The sequence below is a fragment of the Hyperoodon ampullatus genome (genome assembly GCF_949752795.1).
Source record: "Hyperoodon ampullatus genome assembly, chromosome: 2".
Lineage (NCBI taxonomy): Eukaryota > Metazoa > Chordata > Mammalia > Artiodactyla > Ziphiidae > Hyperoodon > Hyperoodon ampullatus.
The window spans coordinates 91,003,733-91,028,166 of record NC_136915.1 but is presented as its reverse complement, the minus strand read 5'-3'; the positions used below and the strand labels follow the sequence as shown (position 1 = coordinate 91,028,166).

General features: G+C 38.9%; 1 pseudogene across 1 annotated transcript in view; it reads left to right on the top strand.

Annotated features, from left to right (window-relative positions):
* Positions 1 to 2,336: 2,336 nt before the first annotated feature.
* Positions 2,337 to 24,434, top strand: part of LOC307064744 (SWI/SNF-related matrix-associated actin-dependent regulator of chromatin subfamily D member 2-like) — a 37,077-nt pseudogene continuing 14,979 nt past the window's right edge. The window contains exons 1-2 of the transcript in view: positions 2,337 to 2,351; positions 6,119 to 6,276. The product of the transcript in view is annotated as an SWI/SNF-related matrix-associated actin-dependent regulator of chromatin subfamily D member 2-like (transcript). The remainder of the gene's footprint in view (positions 2,352 to 6,118; positions 6,277 to 24,434) is intronic.

Sequence of the window (24,434 nt, the reverse complement as noted above, 5' to 3'; positions counted from 1 at the left end):
CCCCAAGTGTTTCACGTCATTATTTTGCTATTCGCCATCTCATGCTGCTCATTTAATTTTAGCAGTGTGCGTGTGAAGAATTGTCCATTTATAGTCTTAAAAGGCAAGAGAGGCCATTAGGCTTGCTCAGTATTTGAATGTTCCTTTCCAGTAACAATGCAAGCTGTCTGGTTTGATGGATATTTGGAGCTGTGATCTTTGACATATAAAATGTCATACACAGCTTTTACATCCTAGGACTCAGTTATTTGGGGGTAAAAATAAAAAACACCTTCCCAGTAGTTATATTTCTTAATGATTAATGCTTATAAAAAAAAAATAACAGAGACTTCCCTGGTGGAGCAGTGGTTAAGAATCCGCCTGCCAATGCAGGGGACACAGGTTCGAGCCCTGGTCCAGAAAGATCCCACATGCCATGAAGCAACTAAGCCAGTGCGCCACAACTACTGAGTCTGTGTGCCACAACTACTGAAGCCTGCACGCCTAGAGCCCGTGCTGTGCAACAAGGAAAGCCACCGCAGTGAGAAGCCTGTGCACCACAACGAAGAGTAGCCCCCACTTGCCGCAACTAGAAAAAGCCCGTGCGCAACAACGAAGACCCAGTGCAGCCATAAATAAATAAATTTATTTAAAAAAAAATAACAGGTGCTGTGATACAGAAAAATATCAGTTGACAAGGGTGTAGCTCTTCACATGTATTGCAGGAATTTCATTTTCATCCCACTTGCCCCTCCAATTCCTCCTCACTGTCCCCTACTTTACCAAGGAAACTTTGAAATGGAAAAAGGGGAGAAACCAGAATGATTCTTTCCTTTTTCAGCCCAAATGGTAATCAATCATATTTCCCTTCTTTTCCACAATAGCAGAACACACACACACACACACACAAATGCTTTGCTTTCTTAAGGCTTTTTGAGAAAAATGGATGAGGATGGGTGAGTGGAAGAGAAAGGCTTCTGAGGGTAGAATTATTGTGTAACTGGATGCACCACACCTACTCCAAAGAGAGAGCAGGCATCATTTCCAAAGAACACACACTTCCTGTTGCTACTCCCCACTGAAGTTTTTAAAAATAGATTTTATATTTAGAAGAACTTTAGATTCACAGCAAAACTGAGCAGAAGGCACAGAGAGTTCCCATACACCTCCTGTTCCCATAGACGCAGAACCTCCTCCATTATCAACATCCCTCAACAGAGGTACATCTGTTAACAACTGATGAATCTACATTGCCACATCATTATTACCCAAAGCCATTGTTTACGTTAGGGTTCTCTCTTGCTGTTGTACATTCTATGGATTTTGACAAATGTATAATGAGATGCATCTACCATTATATTATTGTACAGAGCAGTTTTACTCCCCTAAAAACCTTCTCTGCTCTGCCTGCTTGCCCGTTCCCCCACACAACCCCTGGCGACCACTTGTTTTACTTTCTCCATATTTTACTTTTTCCAGAATGTCATATAGTTGGAATCATATGGTTTGTAGACTTTCCAGACTGACCTCTCACTTAGAAATATACATTTAAGTTTCTTCCATGTCTTTTCATGGATTTTCCTCTGCATTTTTGTTGATTATAGATGTGGGTACTAACCAAAACCAAGGGCACAGTTAAAGTGAACACAGGGTCCAGGGACTAGGTGACATAAATTTCCCAAGAAAAAACTAGAAAGAACACAGTAAAGCAGTGTCTTCCCTTGTCTTTAATGCTACTCTCTACTTTAGCAATTTCAAACAAAATATCAAAAGCAAAGTGGGAGGCTGAGAGGCACAGTGAAAAGAGCCAGAGAGACCTGGCTGGACTCTCACTCCTGTGTACCTGTGAGATTTTTGGCAAGTTTCTTAGGCTTTCTGATGCTCCGTTTTCTCACCTATAAAAAGAGAGTATTCTTAGGATTTCATACAATACCAGCCCAGTATCCAGCACACCACAAGCACTCAAAAAAATTATTATAGTATCATAATGCAGACTTGTGGCAGTATATAATGATTAACAATGAGGCATTCTCTCCCCAGGAACTTAAAGCTGAAGAAAATAAATGTTTTTTCTGAACTAGAAAAAAAGTGCATATATGATGATTGTATTAACCACCTGTGGATTTTAACTAATAGATCTAAAGAATTCAGGAACACTCAAAACTGAAATCAAAGTGATTGATTGCAATTGGGCAAGCAAGAGCCATTTCAACTGAATTGTACCATGCCTAAAGAAGGACTAAATGAACTAAAGGAGGATGGTCAATGAAAAAAAAAAAAAAAAAAAAGACACCAACATTCCAGAGATTAGCAGCAGTTTCCTGCCTACCTGGGGAGAGTGACAGGGAATATGGAGCATGGGAACACCCCAGGTAAGTTACCCTATTGTAGAGCAGGTATGATTCATTGGGCCTACCTGGCTTGGATGAAATATGCCTTAACATTATTCCAGCTTCCTCTGCACTGATTACAGGTTTACTGAACAACTTTCTGATTATTCATTTGGCTTCTGGGTATATTGACTCCAGAGCTGAAAAAGTGTCCCGAATAGCAAGCTCCACCATCTCACTCTAGAAAATAACATTTCCCATTGTATATTTATAAGTTGTAGATCTGGGTTATCTACTTCAATCTTTGATTGATATACTTCTTCAAGTCCAGTGAATACTGGGACACTGAATGATTCAGAGGTGGTCTGAATCATTGTAAATTCACCAGATGATTGGTCTTTTGTAGTCAGCCCATCTTCTCTCAGTGGCATCTTACCTTCCTCTCACTACTTCTATGCCCTATCCCTTTCTACTTCTAATAGTAATTAATGTCAAGTAAATATAATGTTTAATTTCCACTTGAAGGTAGAGGAATTTTTCAAGTGAAAATGCTCTCACAGGAAACAAAAGGAAGGAGATGATCCTTTAGGTTCAATAGAATAGGAAAGAAATTCCTCCAATTTTTCAGTTATTTCAGTGGGGGGTGGGGGAATAATTCTCAAAGCAAAAATTCTCAAGTAAAATAAAATATAACAAATTTTAAAACAAGAAGATAAGAGATACGTCACAAAAGAACACAATAGGAAACAATCCCAGTGACCTCAGAAGTGTAGGCAATACTTCTCAAAGCAAAAATAAAATATAAAATAAATAAATAAAAATAAAATGTAAACATTTTATTTTTTGTTGTTTTACTTTTTTAATTGTAATTTTTATTTATTTTATTTTGAATTTTTGAATTTTATTTATTTTTTTACACAGCAGGTTCTTATTAGTCATCCATTTTGTACACATCAGTGTATACATGTCAATCCCAATCTCCCAATTCATCACACCACCACCCCCGCCCCCACTTCCCCCCCTTGGTGTCCATACGTTTGTTCTCTACATCTGTGTCTCAATTTCTGCCCTGCAAACTGGTTCATCTGTACCATTTTTCTTGGTTCCACATATATGTGTTAATATATGATATTTGTTTTTCTCTTTCTGACTTACTTCTCTCTGTATGACAGTCTCTAGATCCATCCACGTCTCCACAAATGACCCAATTTCGTTCCTTTTTATGGCTGAGTAATATTCCATTGTATATATGTACCACCTCTTCTTTATCCATTTGTCTGTCAATGGGTATTTAGGTTGCTTCCATGACCTGGCTATTGTAAATAGTGCTGCAATGAACACATGAGCATGTGTCTTTCTGAATTATGGTTTTCTCTGGGTATATGCCCAGTAGTGGGATTGCTGGGTCATATGGTAGTTCTATTTGTAGATTTTTAAGGAACCTCCATAGTGGCCGTATCAATTTACATTCCCACCAACAGTGCAAGAGGGTTCCCTTTTCTCCATACCCTCTCCAGCATTTGTTGTTGGTAGATTTTCTGATGATGCCCATTCTAACTGGTGTGAGGTGATACCTCATTGTAGTTTTGATTTGCATTTCTCTAATAATTAGTGATGTTGAGCAGCTTTTCATGTGCTTCTTGGTCATCTGTATGCCTTTTTTGGAGAAATGTCTATTTAGGTCTTCTGCCCATTTTTGGATTGGGTTGTTTGTTTTTTTAATATTGAGCCGCATGAGCTGTTTATATATTTTGGAGATTAATCCTTGTCCGTTGATTCATTTGCAAATATTTTCTCCCATTCTGAGGGTTTTCTTTTCATCTTGTTTATGGTTTCCTTTACTGTGCAAAAGCTTTTAAGTTTCATTAGGTTCCATTTGTTTATTTTTGTTTTTATTTCCGTTACTCTATGAGGTGGATCAAAAAAGATCTTGCTGTGATTTATGTCAAAGAGTGCTCTTCCTATGTTTTCCTCTAAGAGTTTTATAGTGTCCAGTCTTACATTTAGGTCTCTAATCCATTTTGTGTTTATTTTTGTGTATGGTGTTCGGGAAAGTCGCAGGATACAAAATTAATGCACAGAAATCTCTTGCATTCCTATACACTAATGATGAAAAATCTGAAAGAGAAATTAAGGAAACACTCCCATTTACCATTGCAACACAAAGAATAAAATACCTAGGAATAAACCTGCCTAGGGAGACAAAAGACCTGTATGCAGAAAACTATAGGACACTGATGAAAGAAATTAAAGATGATACCAACAAATGGATAGATATACCATGTTCTTGGATTGGAAGAATCAATATTGTGAAAATGACTATACTACCCCAAGCAATCTACAGATTCAATGCAATCCCTATCAAATTACCAATGGCATCTTTTACAGAACTAGAATAAAATCTTAAAATTTGTATGGAGACACAAAAGACCCTGAATAGCCAAAGCAGTCTTGAGGGAAAAAAACAGAGCTGGGGAAATCAGACTCCCTGACTTCAGACTATACTACAAAGCTACAGTAATCAAGACAATATGGTACTGGCACAAAAACAGAAATATAGATCAACGGAACAAGGTAGAAAGCCCAGAGATAAACCCATGCACCTATGGTCAACTAATCTATGACAAAAGAGGCAAGGATATACAATGGAGAAAAGACAGTCCCTTCAATAAGTGTTACTGGGAAAACTGGAAAGCTACATGTAAAAGAATGTAAACATTTTAAAAACAAGGAAAAGTAAAATATGTGTGCCCCCCCACCCTGCCCAGCCAGAAAGAAAGATACAGGGAACACTATTTTCAGAAAGGGTTATTCTGAAAAACAAAAACAAAGATCTCCTTGTTACAGGGCTTGCAGATTAGAAATTTACAGAATTTAAGATAAATGGCCTTAAAAGCTGAACCAAATTGAATACATTTTAGTGGACTATTCAAGATAGAGAACTACCTCTCAGGTCCTTTGGAAAACAATGGAATTCAAGTGCAGTACTAATCCAATAAGAATTTTCAAGAGTCAATATCAGCTACTTAGCATTGTGATAGCCCCAAAGCCATTATTACTATTTTTAAAGCCATTATTATTGCCTCCACTTCCACTACTCAGAAGTATTGTTTTTGTATTAAACTATGGCTTTAGGGGATATTTAGACCTCTTCCCCCTAAGCATCCCTCATAATTTATTCCATCTGGAAGATTTGCATGAAGGATAACTTAAAATCTTTAGTCTCTATTCTCTCCTGCTGCAGAAGTATAACTCCCATTAGCACTAATGAAAGCTATCTGTTCATCTCAAGCAGTGTACTGCTCATAAGTGTTTAAGAGCCAAAATGTTTCACATCCTGTGAGAGAAGCAGCATTAAAGAGAACTTGTATACAATATAGTAAGGTTAAAATGCAAAGTGTGAATTGTTTTCCAGATGACAGTATTCTTTAAAAAGTATGTCATGTTTCTGTCAAAAAAACAAGTTTCTCACAGACTCACTGGGGCAAAAAGGAGTCCTAACCAACTTTGAACATACACAAAAAATAAGAAATACTTCTATTTTAAAAAGGAAGTTTGCAGTTTGAGATTGCTATTCTTACCTTTTTTTTCAAGAGGAGAAAGATATTTGTGCTCTAAGAGTGTAATACTTTATCTATGGAGTATCCCTTGCCTAAGTTCAGAAGCTCACCAAATCTTGTATAGGCCCTATATCTCCTTTAGCTATATTATTAGAAGGTTAGAAAATTTTTTTTGCAAATTCGTGACTAAAAGCCTGTCATTTCCCACCTCCATGGTACTCAACTGCTGTTCTCTTCTTGCTTTTCTAGCCAGTGTGCCGCTGGACTGGATATCCCCAAATCACGCTCCAAGCAGCCTGCGTCATTTCTTCTGACAGCCTCACCAACCTTGGAGCTTCCTCCTGCAGGTTCTCCTGGCCAGCTGGTGAGCTCATCTGGATCACCAAAACCTCGGGACTGCTAAAAGAGTAAATCTGTTCCAAGTCCCCCCAACCCCTTAGTGAAGCAAAGGGGATATTTAGTGTTTCCTGAAAACACAGAAATAATCCTGAAGAAAATAAAGGATTTCATCATATTTTGGAATCAAATGGCTGTTCAAAAAACTGGGATAGTCTCCAAGTTTTGATGTGGGGAAAAATTTGGTTATCACAACATTATCACTGAGGCTGTACACGGGCACAAAACATTGATATAAAGCAACATCACTGCTGATTAAACACTATTAGCATATTCAGTTGGAAACACAAATGTAAACACAGATTTCCAATGTTTGCATCACGTACAACTGCAATACTCATCTTTGTGTAGGGGTGAGAAAATAGAGACTCAGAGACAGAAGAAAAGCTAGGGTGCACACTCAAAGAATGTATAAATGAATACTTAAAGTGGCTTAGGAGGTCTTATTTACTTTTAAAAGAAACTGGTTAAGCTCTCTTTTATTTTTTCTTTACAGCCTGTAGCTATTATGTACTTGTGATCTTGCCAAGTGGAATGTGGCTGGGAGCATATGTTTAATAAAAGTGTGTGCAGGCATGCACACACACACACATGCAACATTAAGGCAATGCTGTGGTCTCCTCTTAAACTGACAGATGCAAGGCACTGTGGGAACTGAGGCACTCCTCTATTTTAACTCTCCACATTACATTCAGGCACTTGAAGTTTGAGTACATTAGAGCAAAGGGAAATAAGTAAGCCTTATGCACACCAAGAACAGTAAGAGCTGACAGGCAGTCTAGAGCAGTTACTTTTATTGGCCCAGAGTTCTTTTAGTGTTTTTCCCCCCAGGTTTGATTTCATACATTTTCAAGGTGCCAGAAATTCTGTTTTGTGTTTCTTCTGCACTGACCTCTACCAGACTCACCATCCATTTATAGCCCACCCCTACAACCATCCAGACTTTAGCACAGGTATTTTGCAACTCTAGTTCCACCTCACTTTCCCTCCCCCAAATTCCTAATTTGTTGTGGCAAGCCACCTCAAATTCTTCATGGAAAAATGTTGTCTAGAAATAATAATTTTAAAATGTGCATGCATATTCATGGAGAAACATATTAAGATAATATTAAAGTCATGTTTATATTGGGCTGAAGTAGCTCTTTATCCTATGCTCTGAAGGCATCAAGGATGGAACACCTGAAAAAGTCTGAGATTCAAAAACCTGAATTCATATCCAAATTTTGTTTCTACCAAATGATATAATAACTGTGTAATTTTCTCTTAGTCACTTAACCTTTGTAAGCTTCAATTTCTTAACTTGTAAGATGGAATCGTTGCTATACATAAGTGGTTTTCAATTTTTTTAGTAATAAAACACTTTATTTCATGTGAAAGCCTACCCAGAACCAATATTCAAAAGAACCAAAATCATAGCAGCTCAAGTTGAAGCTGGATGGACTGTGGTGTTCCTTCTCTACAAACTTCTCTTTCAGCTCCCACTTCACCTTTATGGTTACCACATCTTCTAGCACCTCTTCTGTGAAACCTTGAGTGTTCCGAGGAATACTATTGAAAACCTGTGAAATACATCATCTCCATGGACCCACTCCAATTGAAATTATTTTATCCTATATATACTGAGAACAAGAATAGTAGTCAAAACATTTAACGTATATAGCATGGGCACCAACCAGTCAGAATGGACTCCAGCCGAAAAAAAACAGTAACCTATACCTCCATCTACCAGGTGAAGGTCAATCCTTAGTATTCATGCTAAGCATATTTAATCAATAATGAATAACGGTAACTCATTTATAGGATGAAAACCTGGCAATACCTATTCAGCAGGGCTGTTGGGAAAATACAGTGAAATAATAACTGTGAAAGTGCACTGAAAGCTGTAAAATGTTACACAATTGAAGGAAGAGCATACAACCTCTTAATTCAGTGCTCCTTAAACTCATACACCTCCCAAAAAAACACATCAACTTTCAGATACAACCTAGTCTAATCTTTATTTTTTTTTAAGTCTTCCTTAAATATAAACTCTAGAGACACAGATGACTGAAATCTTTATCTAATTTGCTGTGATACATACAACGCTTAAATTCTCCATCTGAAACACCTATATTCAGGTAGTTCCTGCCATTCAAATCTTCCTTAAGGGACTTTTGAAGATTGCTAATGGTCTGTTTATGGATTTGGGTGCTGCTGTGTTCAGTTTGCATAAGTTTATTGAGTTGTATTTTTATGTATACTGTTTTAAAAAATCTTCCCCAAGAACAGCAGACAGGCAATTTCTTTAGTGTTAAATATGTGTATTAGTTTTCTATTAATGTGTAACAAAATTACCACAAATTTAGCAGCTTAAAATAACACATATTTATTATCTCACAGTTTTCATGTGTCACCCAGCATGGCTTAGCTGGGTCTTTTAATCACGGTCCCACGAGTTTGCAATCAAGGTTATCAGCTGGGCTGCATTCACATCAGGAGGCTTGACTGAGGAACAATCTACTTCCAAGCTCTTTCAGGTTGTTGGCAGAATTCATTTTCTTATACTTGTAGAACTAAAGACCCATTTCTTACTGGCTATTGACTGGAGCCATTGAGCTATTGACTGGCCTCTAATCCTAGAGGCCACTCACAGTTTCCTGCTATGTGACTCTCTTCATAGGCAATTCACAACATGGCAGTTGTTCTTCAAGGCCAGCAGACTCTGCTAAGAGGGACTGATATATAATGAAATATAATCATGAAAAGTACCTACTCCATCACTTTTTCCATATTCTGTTGGTTAGGAGCAAGTCACAGGTTTCAACAACACCCACAAAGGGGGAATTCTATTTCCCTTCTCTCAGCCTCGGTCTTCTCAAATGTAAGAATGGAGCAAGTAATAATAATAATACCATTATATTATTGAGAGGAATAAATGAGATATGTGGAAAGCTTAATAAGGAATTGAACACCTAATAAGCTTTCAGTAAGTTAGCCACTGTTTAACTTCTTATTATGTAGAGTCCTAAGTCTATTCAAACTTGGCTTTAGTATAATGTAGCTCATTAAAAGAAACTGAAGGTAGGTGGGAATCTACAATAAGACTTCATTTTTAAACTTCTTTTTTCTTTTATTTTTGGCTGTGTTGGGTCTTCATTGCTGCGCGCGGGCTTTCTCTAGTTGCGGTGAGTGGGGGCTACTCTTCATTGCAGTGCGTGGGCTTCTCATTGTGGTGGCTTCTCTTGTTGCAGAGCACGGGCTCTAGGCACGTGGGTTTCAGTAGTTGTGGCACGTGGGCTCATTAGTTGTGGCTCACAGGTTCCAGAGCGCAGGCTCAGTAGTTGTGGTGCACGGGCTTAGCTGCTCCGTGGCATGTGGGATCTTCCCAGACCAGGGCTCAAACCATGTCCCCTGCGTTGGCAGGTGGATTCTTAACCACTGCACCACCAGGGAAACTCTAAACTTTCTAATATTTGTGGGAAAAAATATTTTAAATGTGATGGGAAACTTATTAAACCTGAAATATTTTACCCAATCTAGGAGCAGCTGAAGATTTACACAAGCCTGTTAGTTATCTATTACCACATAATAAATTACCCTCAAATTTAGTAGCTTAAAACAACATTTATTGTCTCACACAGTTTCTGACACTCAGGGATCAAAGAGTGGCATAGCTAGTAGCTTCTGACTCAGGATCTCTCTCGAGGTTGCAGTCAAGATGTCAGCTGGGGGCTTCCCTGGTGGCGCAGTGGTTGGGAGTCTGCCTGCCAATGCAGGGGACGTGGGTTCGCGCCCTGGTCTGGGAGGATCCCATATGCCGCGGAGCAACTAGGCCTGTGAGCCATGGCCGCTGAGCCTGCGCGTCCGGAGCCTGTGCTCTGCAATGAGAGGCCACGATAGTGAGAGGCCCGCGCACCGCGATGAAGAGTGGCCCCCACTCGCCGCAACTAGAGAGAGCCCTCGCAAAGAAACAAAGACCCAACACAGCCATAAATAAATAAATAAATAAAAATTAAAAAAAAAAAGATGTCAGCTGGGGTTTAATCATCTGAAGGGCCTGAAGAATCCACTTCCAAGCTCATTCACATGGATGTTGTCAGGAGACTTCAGTTCTTCACTATGTGGGCCTCTTCTTCCAGGGTTGCTCAAACAACATGGCATCTGGCTTCCCCCAGAGTGAGTGATGAGAGAGAAGAGAGAGACCCAGGATGGAAGCTGCAGTCTTTTAATAACTAATTTCAGAAGTGATATACTTTTGCTGCATTCTATTTGTCAGAAGCAAGTCACTAAGTCTAGTCCACATTCAAACAGTAGGAAATTAGGCTTTTCTTCTTTAAGTGAAGAGTACCAAAAAATTTGTAAATATACCTTTAAAATGACCACAAGTATTATTGTTGTCTTGAGATTTTTTGGTGTTTGTAATTTTCTTGGCCATGGATGAACCAAATTTGGCACCCAAAACTGAGTCATTTCCTGGGAAAGATGCAAAGGAAAGATTAGCTGAGACCACTAAGTATTTCAGCTTTTGGCATCTTCTCTAGTTCCTACAACTCAAGCGTGTGTGTGTGTGTGTGTGTGTGTGTGTGTGTGTGTGTGTGTGTATGATTTTTTATAAGAAATTGGCTCACATGATTATAAAACCTGAGAAGTCCAGATCCAGAAGAGCCAGGTTTTTTTCTATTGAGGCCTTCAATAGATTGGATGAGGCCCACACATATGGGGGAGAGCAATCTGATTTACTCAGTATACAGATTCAACTATTACTTTCATTCAGAGAAACCTATATAGACAAACCCAGAAATAATGTTTAACCAAATATCTGGGCACCCTGTGGCCCAGTCAGGTAGTGACTTGCTCCTAACCAAATGAATACTGCAAAGGTGATGGGATGTATGTGATTGCGTTATATAGGATTATAACATTCCTCTCTCTAGGTTTTCTTCGACGAAGGCAGCCATGTTGAGAAGGCCCACTGGGCAATGATCTGAGAGTGGCCTCCAGCTGACAGAAAGTAAGGAACTGAGGTATTCATTCCAACTACCTACAAGGAACTGAATGCTGCCAGTAATCATGTGCACTTAGAATCAGATCCTACCACAGTGGCGCCTCAGATGAGACAGCAGTACCAGGCGAAACTTTGACTACAGTGTTGTAAGACCCTAAAGCAGAGGACTCAACTCTGCCATTCCTAGATTCCTTACCCAAAAACACTGTGAGATAATAAATATGTGTTGTTTTAAACCTCTAAGTTTGCGAAAATATAGTTACACAGCAATAGAGAACTAATATAGTCCTCTTTTAGGCCATTCTTCCTCCTAAAATGAAGGGTAGAACATTATCATCTGGACGTATGATTAATCCAGTTCTGCACTGCTGGATGATGTGTTCTGGTCGTGTGTAGGGTTTCTGATGGTAGTCATTCCAACACTAAAAAGTATCAGATTTTCTTATTTTTTGTGGAAAAGTCATTAACTGCTTCATTTCACAGAACAGTGACCTCTCCACAGCATTCAAGACCCCGAAAACCATACAACTGAGCACTGAAAAACATACAATAGTAATCATAATTTGTAGTCCATGCATAATACAGGAACCAAGAGAAAACATCCCATCCCAAACCAAAAAGCCTGTAAAACCAGATATGGAAATATAAGCCAAATTACCTAATTTCATCATGTCTTTGTTCCCTGGGTATTTTTAGTAATATAAAAGATCCTGGAGAGGTCTACAGGGATGTAAGTACAATATTCTTCTCCTAAGACGGTATACATTCTACCTCCAGATGCCAATATCCTAAAATTTAGTACTATCACCTGTCTAATTTCAGAAACCTCTCCTGTAAGTTCCACAACCTCAATGGCATTGTCTAGCTCTCATGCCATACATTGAACCACTGCATGTAGGATTATCTACATTTGTGTGGGCTTTTGTAAAGTATAAACTGAAGAAGTTTAGGGGCAGAGGAAAGATGTCCAAAATTCTCTTTCAATGTCTGAATGCAAACTGGGACCCAATTTTTCTAATTTTTGAGTTTAATTATCTAAGTAACACTTTTTTTTCTGAGAAGAGAAACTGATGGGCTAAAATGGACCTTGGGTAATATCTGAAGGCAGTCATCAGACTACCAAGATAAGACATCTCTACAAAATTTGTGGGGACAGTCAATAATCTTTTGTGACACAAATCCAATCCCAGTCATTAAGAAACAACCACTGATCTATTTTCAGCCACAATGCCTCATGTGGTTGTCATATAGTATGGAAATGTTTTAGTACCACTCATCAAGAATGGCCCTGTGCCAGGAGATAAAATTTGTCGTACAGAGACCAGCAGGCTTAATCACCCCCAAATACTCAGAGGTTAGAGGAGCCTCTTCTGGAGGAACTGAGGAGCCCAAGAGAAAAAACACACAAATATGGATATTTAATATTCAGGGATTCCCACACACATACCACATCTGACCACTCTGCACATCATTTGACAAGCCTCTCCCCCACCCCTCCCACCCAGCTGCACAAAAAGATTTCAATCATCTTTTTAGTGTCATAAATGCAACAAAAGAGTCAAGGATCACCAGGCACTTTAGAAAAGCCTCCAATAGGAAAGACAAAGACCAAGAAAAACAAACAGAAAGGGGAAATTTGAAGAAACAATGGCAATGTATTGGTTGGTGGCAAAAAGAAAACTTAAAATTTAAATTAATATCTTCTGAGAAATAAGAATATACATTGAATTCATGAAAACAGAAGGAAAAATACATTAAAAAATGAAAGAAAAGAACTCTTAGAAACTAAAAATGTGACAGCAAAATTTAATTTTGGACTGAAAGATTAAGTTATGACTATATTATAATACACAGAACAAAATATCAGAATTGAAAAACTGGAGAGAAAAAATGAGAGCCCTATAGGTTTGTGGTAAAAGTAGCTACATTCATCAAATATTCAACTATATTTCCCAGCACACTTGGGACTAGGCAGGGTCGTGTGACTAGTCATGTCCAATGAAGTGTGAGCAGAAGACATGTGTTACCTCCAGGCTGAAACAGAGAAAATTCTCCACTCTCTTATCTGTTTGATAAAAAGCTTTGCAGCAAATGGTAGTGCCTCCATCAGCTGGGTACCTGTGTGACCATGTGGAGCCGAAGGAATCTCACCCAATTCACTTTGAACATGAGTATGAGACAAACAGTTGTTGGGTTAAGCACTAAAACTTCACAATAGAAATTTATAACAGCAAAACCTGGCCCATACAAGAATCAATCCAGGAGGTTCAACATGTGACTAACAGGAATTTCAGAACAAGAACACTAAAAAAGCTGCTGTTTTTTAAATATAAATTTATGCTTCTACTTCTACTTTATAAACAATATACAGTCATTAATTTGATAAAAATTTGAAGATATTTAATAAGATAATTTTAGTATTCAGATTGGAAAAAAGTTATAGATTGACACTAGCAATATTTGCAAGATAATAGGAAAATGGGCAGGCTCATGCATTACTGATGGGCTCAAAAACCAGTAGGACTTTTTAGGAAAGTAATATGGTAGTGTCAATTAATCTTTAAATTTACACACCAGTTATTCCAATTCTAAGTGTCTTCAGAAATACACTAGTATATCTACCAAAGTATTCTTAGAATAATACCAGGGAATTCCCTGGTGGCGCAGTGGTTAAGAATCTGCCTGCCAATGCAGGGGACATGGGTTCAAGCCCTGGTCCGGGAAGATCCCACATGCCGCGGAGCAACTAAGCCCGTGTGCCACAACTACTGAGCCTGCACTCTAGAGCCCGTGAGCCACAACTACTGAAGCCCACGTGCCACAACTACTGAAGCCCATGCACCAAGAGCCCGTGCTCCGCAACAAGAGAAACCACCACAATGAAAGCCTGCGTACCACAACGAAGAGTAGCCCCCTCACCACAACTAGAGAAAGCCCACGCACAGCAACGAAGACCCAATGCAGCCAAAAATAAATAAATTAATTAATTTTTAAAAATACCATAAATTAGAAATTACCAAAATATCAGTTGGGAAACAGTTGTATATAAAGTACATCCATACTCATCAATGCATGGAATAGTATGAAGTGCATGGGGTTTTTTTGAAGAAGTAGATGTACGTGTATGGATATGAGAAAATGTCCATGGGACTTCCCTGGTGGTGCAATGGTTCGACCCATGGTCCGGGAAGATCCCACATGCCACGGAGCAACTAAGCCTGTGCGCCACAACTACTGAAGCCTGCGCGTCTAGGGCCGGTGCTCTGCAACAAGAGAAGCCACCGCAATGAGAAGCCCACGCACCGCAATGAAGAGTAGCCCTGCTCACTGCAACTAGAGAAAGCCTGCACGCAGCAACGAAGACCCAACACAGCCAAAAATAAATAAATAAATTTAAAAAGAAAAAATGTCCATGATAAATTGTTGAACAGATAGAACAAGACACAGAACAATATATATAGTATGATTTTTCATTTATGTAACTAAAAAAGGGAAAGTGAATCTGCATACGTGTGTGTGTGTGCGCGCGCACACTGAGAGGGATAAAAAGATAAGAGGCTATAATGTTTACCATCTTCTTCCCTCTCCATCACCATCACAAAGAAGAGAGATGGGGCTTCCCTGGTGGCGCAGTGGTTGAGAATCTGCCTGCTAATGCAGGGGACATGGGTTGGAGCCCTGGTCTGGGAGGATCCCACATGCCGTGGAGCAACTAGGCCAGTGAGCCACAACTACTGAGCCTGCACGTCTGGAGCCTGTGCTCCGCAACAAGAGAGGCCGCGATAGTGAGAGGCCCACGCACCGCGATGAAGAGTGACCCCCGCTTGCCACAACTAGAGAAAGCCCTCGCACAGAAACGAAGACCCAACAGAGCAAAAATAAATAAATTAATTAATAAACTCCTACTCCCAACATCTTCTTTAAAAAAAGAAGAGAGATGAAGCTGACTTACTTGCTCAGTCAGCTTCAAGACCCTACTTTGTTTTACAGAATCTAGGTACTGAAGGAAGAGAAAAACTGACTGAGTAATAGAAAACTACACCAGAGAGAGGGTTGGTCTGGACTGAATTGGGTGGAGAATTTAGAAAGCTTGGAGTGAGAAAGGAGTGAATCTTTAAAGCATTGCTATGGGTGTGAACAATATTGACAATAAGAACTTGGGGAAAGAAGTTTTTGAAAGAAATTCTGGGATGCATGGGAATGTTCTCCTCTTTGGATATTTTTATGCAAGACTGGAATATGATTCACATTACTTTGAATTATTTTCTTGGACTATAGATTGGTTTTTTTTTTCATGTAATCAGATCTTTGGGTATACAAGGATTATAATTGTATTATAGACAGATCAGAAGATAACATATAAAGATATACGGAGATAATCTACAAAGATGAAAACATTTATGTTTCATGTTTAGGAAAATTTATTGAGGAATAGACATCAAACTACTAACGGCAGAAATCTCTACAATGTCAAACTAGGTGAGGGAAGGCAGAACATATGGTCAGGAGGAGTTTTTTTATACATGCATATATGCATTGTTTGTACAAATGAAGAAAATAAATGCAAGCTATTACTTCTTAGAAAATGTGACATTTTCTTATTTATGACTGTTAATTAAAAACTATATCTTATAGGTAATTTTTTTTCTTCATTTCAAATACCTCTCCTAGTCAACAGACTATGTTTATATGCATATACAGGTCACAGAGGTCCTTCAACTAAAACATTAAAATAATTGAGGCAAAGATGTTTTTAAAGCGTAAAATAAGCATGTAATTATTCAATTCGCCTACTCAATTTTCAAGTATAGACACATAGCGAAAGCTCAGTTTTCACTAAGAATTTTCTCTCTGGAAAAGCTCTTTCTGGACATGTTTAGTCTTCTACTCTCTAAACATGAATATTCAAAGAAAACATTTTTATATTGTGTTGTCAGATCTTTTCATGTACGGGCTAGAGGAAAATGACATCTTAAACGATGTTAGACAAAGTGACACTCCGTACATACTTAATAAGTAACATTTTTAAGGTAATACGATTTTAAACCCGACAATAATGACTCTAAAAATAAGGGACTGCTCTCCAAATACAGTTAGACAGAGGAAGGTGTGTGAAGTCTGGATATGAGATATGAACTCTAGCGCCATCTAGCAAACAAGATGGGTAATGTCACTAACATTCTCTGTAACATCTAACAAAGCAAGGTTGTGTTCTTGAGTTCTACGCTGTCAACCTTGGAAATCCCACTTAAGCATTCTTTAGTCTTTCTAGAGTTCTGAACGTGGTTTATAGCCCTTTAAAAGGCAAGGGGAAAAGACACTTTTCAATTCCATCGGGCCTAGTACAGAAAGGTGTCTTAGAAAAGAATAAACACCACTTAACTATAAATTTGATACTATATAAATGTTTTCACCCTCACAAGAACATTGATATCTTTTTATTTCTTAATAAAAGCAAAATGTTGCTAAATTACTAATCTGTAATCTGGGCTATTTTCAGTCATTAAAGTAAACAAGAAAAAAAAACACATTCTCAGACTCCCACCCAACACACACACACATTTACTTTAATTTACTGATATTTTAATACATATTCATATGTAATACTTGTCAATCTATCCAAACCTCAGCTACGCAATGATTTTCAAGGAAAAGTATATATTTAAGCTCACATTTGTGAACAAAATGAGTTAAACGCAAAAGCCTCTTGGCCTTCCAAGACCTTGAGGTCTAAATAATATGAAACATAGTACCTGATACTTTGCTGCTAAAATTCCTCAAGTAAGGGGCTATAAACATATGTTTTAATGATGAAATCCCAAATATCATAATCCCAGATGGATTTCAGCAATATTGTAAAAAGTTCTATTTTATAACAGAGAAGACATGAATGAATGACTAGAAGAATTAATAAATAAAACTTCTATTATCACCATGTTATCAACCACAGAAAACATTTCAAAAACAATATTAATTTATTACTTTCTACTTATGAAGAACTTCTTCAAGAAACACATTATGTTTGCAGCCTTCAAAATGCTTATATGATGTTGCTTTTACTGCTCCCTAGCAGCAAGAAAAATATGGGTAATAATATGACTCTATTTGGCTAAAACACGTAGCCTTTTATATCTTCAGATAAAGAGAAATGTAGACGATGTTGCTTAATTATGAATGTCCAACAAAATTAGATACTATTTGTATCAGTCAGGGTCCTATCAGGACCTATATCACAAAGATTATACAGGAGTTTATGGGGAATGTTTAATATAAATGTTTATTAAATTCAACAAGGGATTGGCTAGTGAAAAGCGAAGAAAACACCAAGGAATACAAAAATTACAGATAAAGGAGCAGCCGCTACCCTTAGGGCTGAGCTATTGCCCCACATAAGAGTCTCCCCCAACAAGGGCTAATCCACTCCCTCACTGGAGAGGGAGCAGCTGTGGCTCATTGGTTGGTAGAGAAGTTGCTGAGGTCCTGTGCCAGCAGAGCTTGCCAGAAAGTTGCCCTCTGGTGTCCTGTAAGAAAGCCATCCACAAGGTTGTCCTTCAGTAGTGGCTCTGCTGCAAAGCCACCTGAAGGGGTGCCGGGAGAAGCTGCACTGATGCTACAGGAATCTGATGCTAGAGAACTTGCACAGGCGGCCAAAGCCAGACCTTGGAGAAGCCATGTGTGCTACAGGAGTCCGGAGACAGGTGCACACTGGGCTCAATATAAGGAAGTCCTTCCTCCAGTGTCCCTGCAGCGCCCTTCACTGGCAAATCGTAACAACTTGTCAGCTGGCAAACAGAGGCCAGCTCCACTCTCACAGAACAGGCATCGCAGTGTGAATTTGGAGCTGAGAGGCAATAAATTCATACCTGGTGCACAATTCTTTAATTGTACCCATTGTCACACATCACATCATGCTTTAGGAACTGCTTATTCTCAGCTCACTGGTTTTCTCAAGCTTAATTTCCACAAGAGGTTTCTTACTGGTTTAGCTGCCTTTAATCTCCACTTTTAAATCTATAGAGCACTATCAGATTGGTTTCCCTAAACCATCATTTCACTTTGTCTTGATGCTGCTCAAAAGCCTTCAAAGGACTCATATCGCCTAGAGTAGTGATCCTAAACTTCTTAAATATGAAAAGCCCTTTACAATATCAACAATTTTGTACAGGTCACCACATGATAGTAGTCTTACTATTAGAACACTTTAATTAAAAAAATAGATGATACATGCTGCAATAAATTTAGACATATACAATTAATTTGTATTTTGCTAAGTCACATCACCTACAGTCAAGTACAAACCGTAGCTCATATCATGGGACAGACATATCTGTTCCATGTCCAGGCTATGCATGGTATGCATATGGATCAGAGAGCCCCTGACAATAACTCCTCCAGGGTCCCAGAGGCCTCAGGCCCACAAGTTGGGACCCACTAACCTAAAATCAATTCCCATCCCTTCAACTCACCATTAAGCTGTCCATAACCTGACCCAACCTATTTTTATAACTTTATCTGTCACTGACTTTCCACATGACTTCAGTCAATTTGCTATAATCCCTGCACCCTGAACACATTTTGGAATATCCTAAGCCTTGGTTCCACCTGGAATACACACCTTCCTTCTTCCTTATCCAAATCTCACTTCTCTTCAAGACCCACATTATATCCCTCTTTCAGTTGCTTTTCTTCGCTACTGCAGAAGACGTGTCTGTTGATTCTCAGAAACATCACTGCCCTCTAAGCCCTCTCCTGCACGGAAGGGTATAAATTCAGGAAATTACACTTCCAGGCTCTTTTCACCAGAGCTCACTGGATTCTACCAATAAGGGGCTGACCCAGAAGGCAGGATGAACAGGTCATTACTCCCCTAGATCATGTGCAGGTAAGTAAGGTGGCACTCCCAGATGGTAAATGTAAGGTTTGGCCGGGGATACTCCCTTCTCTATGCCCTTTGTGCACTCTGTACCTGATTCTACATCACTTATCACACTGTATTTTGATTATGAGTTTATCTGATTATTTACCCCAGCAGAACAAGCGCTCCACAAGGATAAACATGATCTCCTGAGAATCAGCCACTCCAATGTTGCAGACAGCTGAGCTCGTCAGTGGCAGCTTCCCTGTGAACCCTGCACTTCCAGGTCTCCTAAAAGCCAGCACTCCCAGCCCTTTCAACACTTGTGTAAGTCTCTCAGGCCCTGCATTTAACCCCTTTCTATTCAAAATACCTATAGCAGCTTTCACTCCTCCAAATTGCTATAAGGCCTTAACATAGTCGTTTTACTGCTTATACAGTTAGTTATCTTTTCATATGTATTCAGATTGTCTTCACAACTAAGCTACTGAAAGAAAGGGCTGAGTTTTATATTTCTTTATGTACAATGTAACATCTTCCCTTGAAAGCAGTTTTTCAATAAATAATTACTGATTTGACTCATTTAATATAGGGGTAAAAAAGACTGAGCTGATAGCCTATCAGACTTACATCTTAGAAAAAATGGACAGACTTTCAAACTGCCAAGTCAATACTTAAAGTTTCAGTGGTTTAGGACTTTTCAATGGTTCTTACCTTTCTGCCCTTCAGTAAACTAATTTACCTATTTTGAATTAAGTTTCTGACTTCCAATCTAAATATCTGTAACCATTTTTGGATGAACAACTTTGGGAAAGTTAGGCTATCACAGCACTTCCTGCATTACATTTTGGTCCTAAGCATTTCATATTTTTCTACATGTTAAATCTCCTTACCTCTATCAGATCTTACCTAACTACCCTTAAAGTCTACCTTTTCCCCACATCTTTTTCTTTCTACCACCAGGTATAAAAATAGTATAAAGAAATATCTTTCTTCAAATATGAAGTATAAAGCTTTTATCCTTGATCTGCAAATATATCTTTTGCTGTTTCTGTAAATCTAACTGTAATAAGTTGAATAGTGTTCCTCAAAATTCATGTCTGCCCAGAATCTAAAATGTGAACTTATTTTGAAATAAGGTCTTTGCAGACATAAAATTAGTTAATGACCTTAAGATGAAATCATGCTGGGTTTAGAGTGAGCCCTACATCCAGGAGAGAATCAGAGAGACACAGGGGAAAAGGCCATGAAAAGACCAAGGCAGAGATTAGAGTGATGCTACTACAAACCAAGAAACATCCAGGGCCACCAGAAACTGGAAGAGGCAAGGAATGATTCTCCCCTAGAATCTTCCCAGCATGCCTCAGAAGCATGGCTCTGCTGATACCTTGTTTTAAGCCACACAGTTTGTGGTACTTTGTATGGCAGCCCTAGAAAACTAATACACTAGTATTGCTGGTATTTTTCATTAAAGTCAAAACAACTTTATAGGCATAAATGAATGTATTACATTGTGAGTAAGTTGACATCACTGTACATGCTGCTAAGCACAAAGTATTCCTAATACATACCCTCTACTCTTTTAGGACCACCTCCAGAGATGTAAACAAAGTATTTCCTGGTGAAAGGACTTCCTGGCTAAATAGTTTATTAGGAGAATCAATTTGACATTTAGAAATTGGTTTCAAAGAGAATTACATTGGTAAAATTAAACTATTTTCTACTTTCTAAAGATAATACTTTAGTAATTATAAAAAAAAACTTTAAAATTCAGTGAAGACATAATGCTCTTTTCCCTCTGGGGATAGAGTAGCTGAAAAAACATTGCACAGCCTGCAAGCACACATGCTTCTCCTCCTGAACACATCAGACCTTCTGAGGTTTGTATTCTAGGGGATGCTGTAGAATACAAATTCCCAGGCAGAGTTAGACACCCGCTTCTCAGGGCCCTCTCTGAACTCCGTAGGCAGCTCTATTGTTATCACATTATTTTGTTATTATTGGTTTACCTGATTGTTCCTCCCAACAGACTGAGAACTCTGAAAGGGCAGGAATGTGTGTAACTCATCCTCATATTCCCGGGCCCTGGCACCATGTCTGGCAGCACTTGGTGCTTGATAAATACTGAACTAATTAAACTGTTGACCTTACTCTGTTCATAAGGGAGTAGACAAATTTAAAAACACACTGCCAAATTGCAGTCCTGAAATTGAGCATTTATTCTTAAATCAGATGCAGCAGACATATTTTTATTTACAAAATATATTTTATATACTGCCCCTTTCTCAAAAGAAAGCAGCAAGACTCAGCAATTAATTATCCAAACCTAATGAGGGAAACATTCACAAGTGACTGCAGCCTGATATTTATCAGAAAGACATAACAGCCTGGGTGGTGGCAAGGTCAAGACATTTTCCCTCTTCAGGCGCCATCCTCCCATACAGCAGGTTTTAAGAACAATGGGAATGTGTAGCTGAAGGACAATGAGTTTTGCCTAGAAGTCAAACAAAGCCAGAGGTTCAATCTTCCAAATTCTTTGGCCTGGGGTTTTAACCAGATTCCACACCTCCTACATTTAAAATTGATAATAAATGTGTAAATATTCTAAAGTGGGTCTAAAGTTTTTTTAATCCTCAAAATTGGTAGGTCAAGAGAACACACGCTATAGCTAGTATACCCGTCTCTGAGATCACACCAACAGTCTAATTCTAGGCCACTGCTAATGGCTTTACAGAGCAACCTCAAAAACTGTTCCAGGAAAAAAATTCATGAAAAGTGAAGAAATTGGGAGATTTGGGACAGGGATCCCAAAGAAGAAAGAATATTAAGAATCTTGGTTGCAGGAAGTTGACTAAGAGGGGTCTTAAAGAAGAACTACTCTTGCCAGGTTTTCCCAGTTTGCAGTTGGCAGCCTCTGAGATGGCCCCAATGATCCCTGCCTCCTAGTATTCATGCCCTGTGAAGTCCCCTCCCCTTGTGTGGGCTGGACCTAGTGACTGGTTTCTAACAAGGAGGCCACAGCACAAGTAACGGGACATCAGTTCTGGGATGAGGTTACAAAGAGATTGCGCCTTCCATCTTGGGCTGCCCTCCCTCCCTCCCAATTCTGCACATTCACTCTGAAGAAAGCCAGTGGCCATGGTGGGAGCTGTCCTATGGACAGTCTCCTTTGTCAAGGAACTCAGGCCTTCCATCCAACACCCGACTAGGAACCGAGTTGAGCCAACAACCACCTGAGTGAGCTTGGGAGATCCATGCCTGATTGATCCTTGAGATAACTGCAACGCTGGCCACCTTGATTTCAGCCTTGTGAGAGACCCGGAAGCAGAGGCACTCAGCTAAGCCACACCAGATTCCTTACCCACAGAAAATGTGTGATGATAAATGCTTGTTTTTATAAGCCATTAAGTTTTGGAGTAACTTGTTACATAGCAATATATAACTAATATATAGCAACTTCTATTTATAATACTAAGTTCTTCCTTACTTCTCAAAACACATATTCTGATTTTTGTTTGTGTGAGGTCATCTGACCCCTTAGGTGGAAGTAGAGACCACTCTCTTAGGAGCTAAGTACTTTTTTGGATACATAAATTCAGGGAGCAAATCATTATAATCAAGGATTGGCCTATTGCCCTTCCCAAAAGGCCAATCAAGCAGAATGTGGTGAAACTGACTGTAGGGTAGCCTTCCTAACACCAGAAACCATAGCAGCTGAAGTATCAACCCATTCACTCATCACCTCATGAATGGTAGTGGAAACAAAATCATTTTATTCTTTAAACATACAACTGTATATTCATTAATCTTTTCAGTGCAGTGTTTTTATAGGGAACTGGAAAGCACCAAGAACTGCTTCTCTCTTTTGAATCACTAGAGATGCCCTCTACATGCACAAAATTGATACTAAGCACTTATTCTGTGAAGGAACATAATTGCTTGGCTGCTATGAGACATTTCTTTTCAGATTCTATTCATTGCTTACTCATTTCCCCAAACAATTTCCCTTTTACTCAAACTTTCCTAAACAATAGAGTATTTTATTAGATAATGTTTACTAACAAATTGAAGGCATGGGTAACTATTAAAAAAGATAATGTATTTAATTAGAACAGCTTAATTACAATGTGACTTTTCATAGAATTCTAGCTTGTAATTTTATCTGATAGTAATGTCAAGTGTTTGTTGAAAGTAAGAATTGCACATTTAGTTCTTTCCAGATTTAACCAGATGAGCTGGACAACACAGGGCTTGGACATGGATTCGTGGCCTCTAGGCTTTCACAAATAATGCTGGTATGTTTTATGATGGGAAATTATCATATTAGAACACCCATTTAGGGGCTTCCCTGGTGGTACAGTGGTTAAGAATCCGCCTGCCAATGCAGGGGACACGGGTTCGAGCCCTGGTCCGGGAAGATCCCACATGCCGTGGAGCAACTAAGCCCATGTGCCACAGCTACTGAGCCCACATGCCACAACTACTGAAGCCCGTGCACCTAGAGCCCGTGCTCTGAAAGAAGAGAAGCCACCACAATGAGAAGTCCGTGCACCACAACAAAGAGTAGCCCCCACTCGCTGCAACCAGAGAAAGCCCGCGTGCAGCAATGAAGACCCAACGCAGCCAAAAATAAAATAAATAAATTTATAAAAAATAAGAAAAAGGAACACCCATTTAGAACATGCACGTGTTTACGTCTCTCAACCTAAGCTACCACCATGAAATTTTGTGTTAATGGTTCTCAAGTAGGGGAAAGAGCAGAATTTGTCATTGGAAGTCTGTTCCACATTCTCTTTTCTACTTTTTCAATGTACCAATATATCTAAAGCTGAAGGTACACATGAATTCTTCTCCTTGAATCTTTTTTTGAAGTCCCCCTTTTTAATGGATGGAGTGTTTTGAAGACTCACTTAACTTCTCACTCTCCCTAAATCAATCCTAACTGAACCAGTGACATGATTAAATGATGGTTTTGTCCTGCTGGAAGACTGATTAGGATGCCTGCCACCATCTACAAAATTGCCATTAACCTATCTCTTGGACAAATATAAACAAATCACTAGCTTCACATACTGGCGGCTGTTGAAACAATGTTAATGCTGTCATTAGACCTCACCTTGGCTTATTGATAGTAATTTAAGTCAGGCCTTTCTTGACACTGTATTTTTCTTATTATATCTCACATAATTGTTAAAACATTATAGATTCTTTTCCTTGAAATCTTGTTCCCTATTCAAAGAAGGAATAGATGTTGCTTTATTCACATAAACTCTGCTTAATTATCTACTACCTTTATATAGATATGTAACAACTCACGTAAAGTGAGCTGG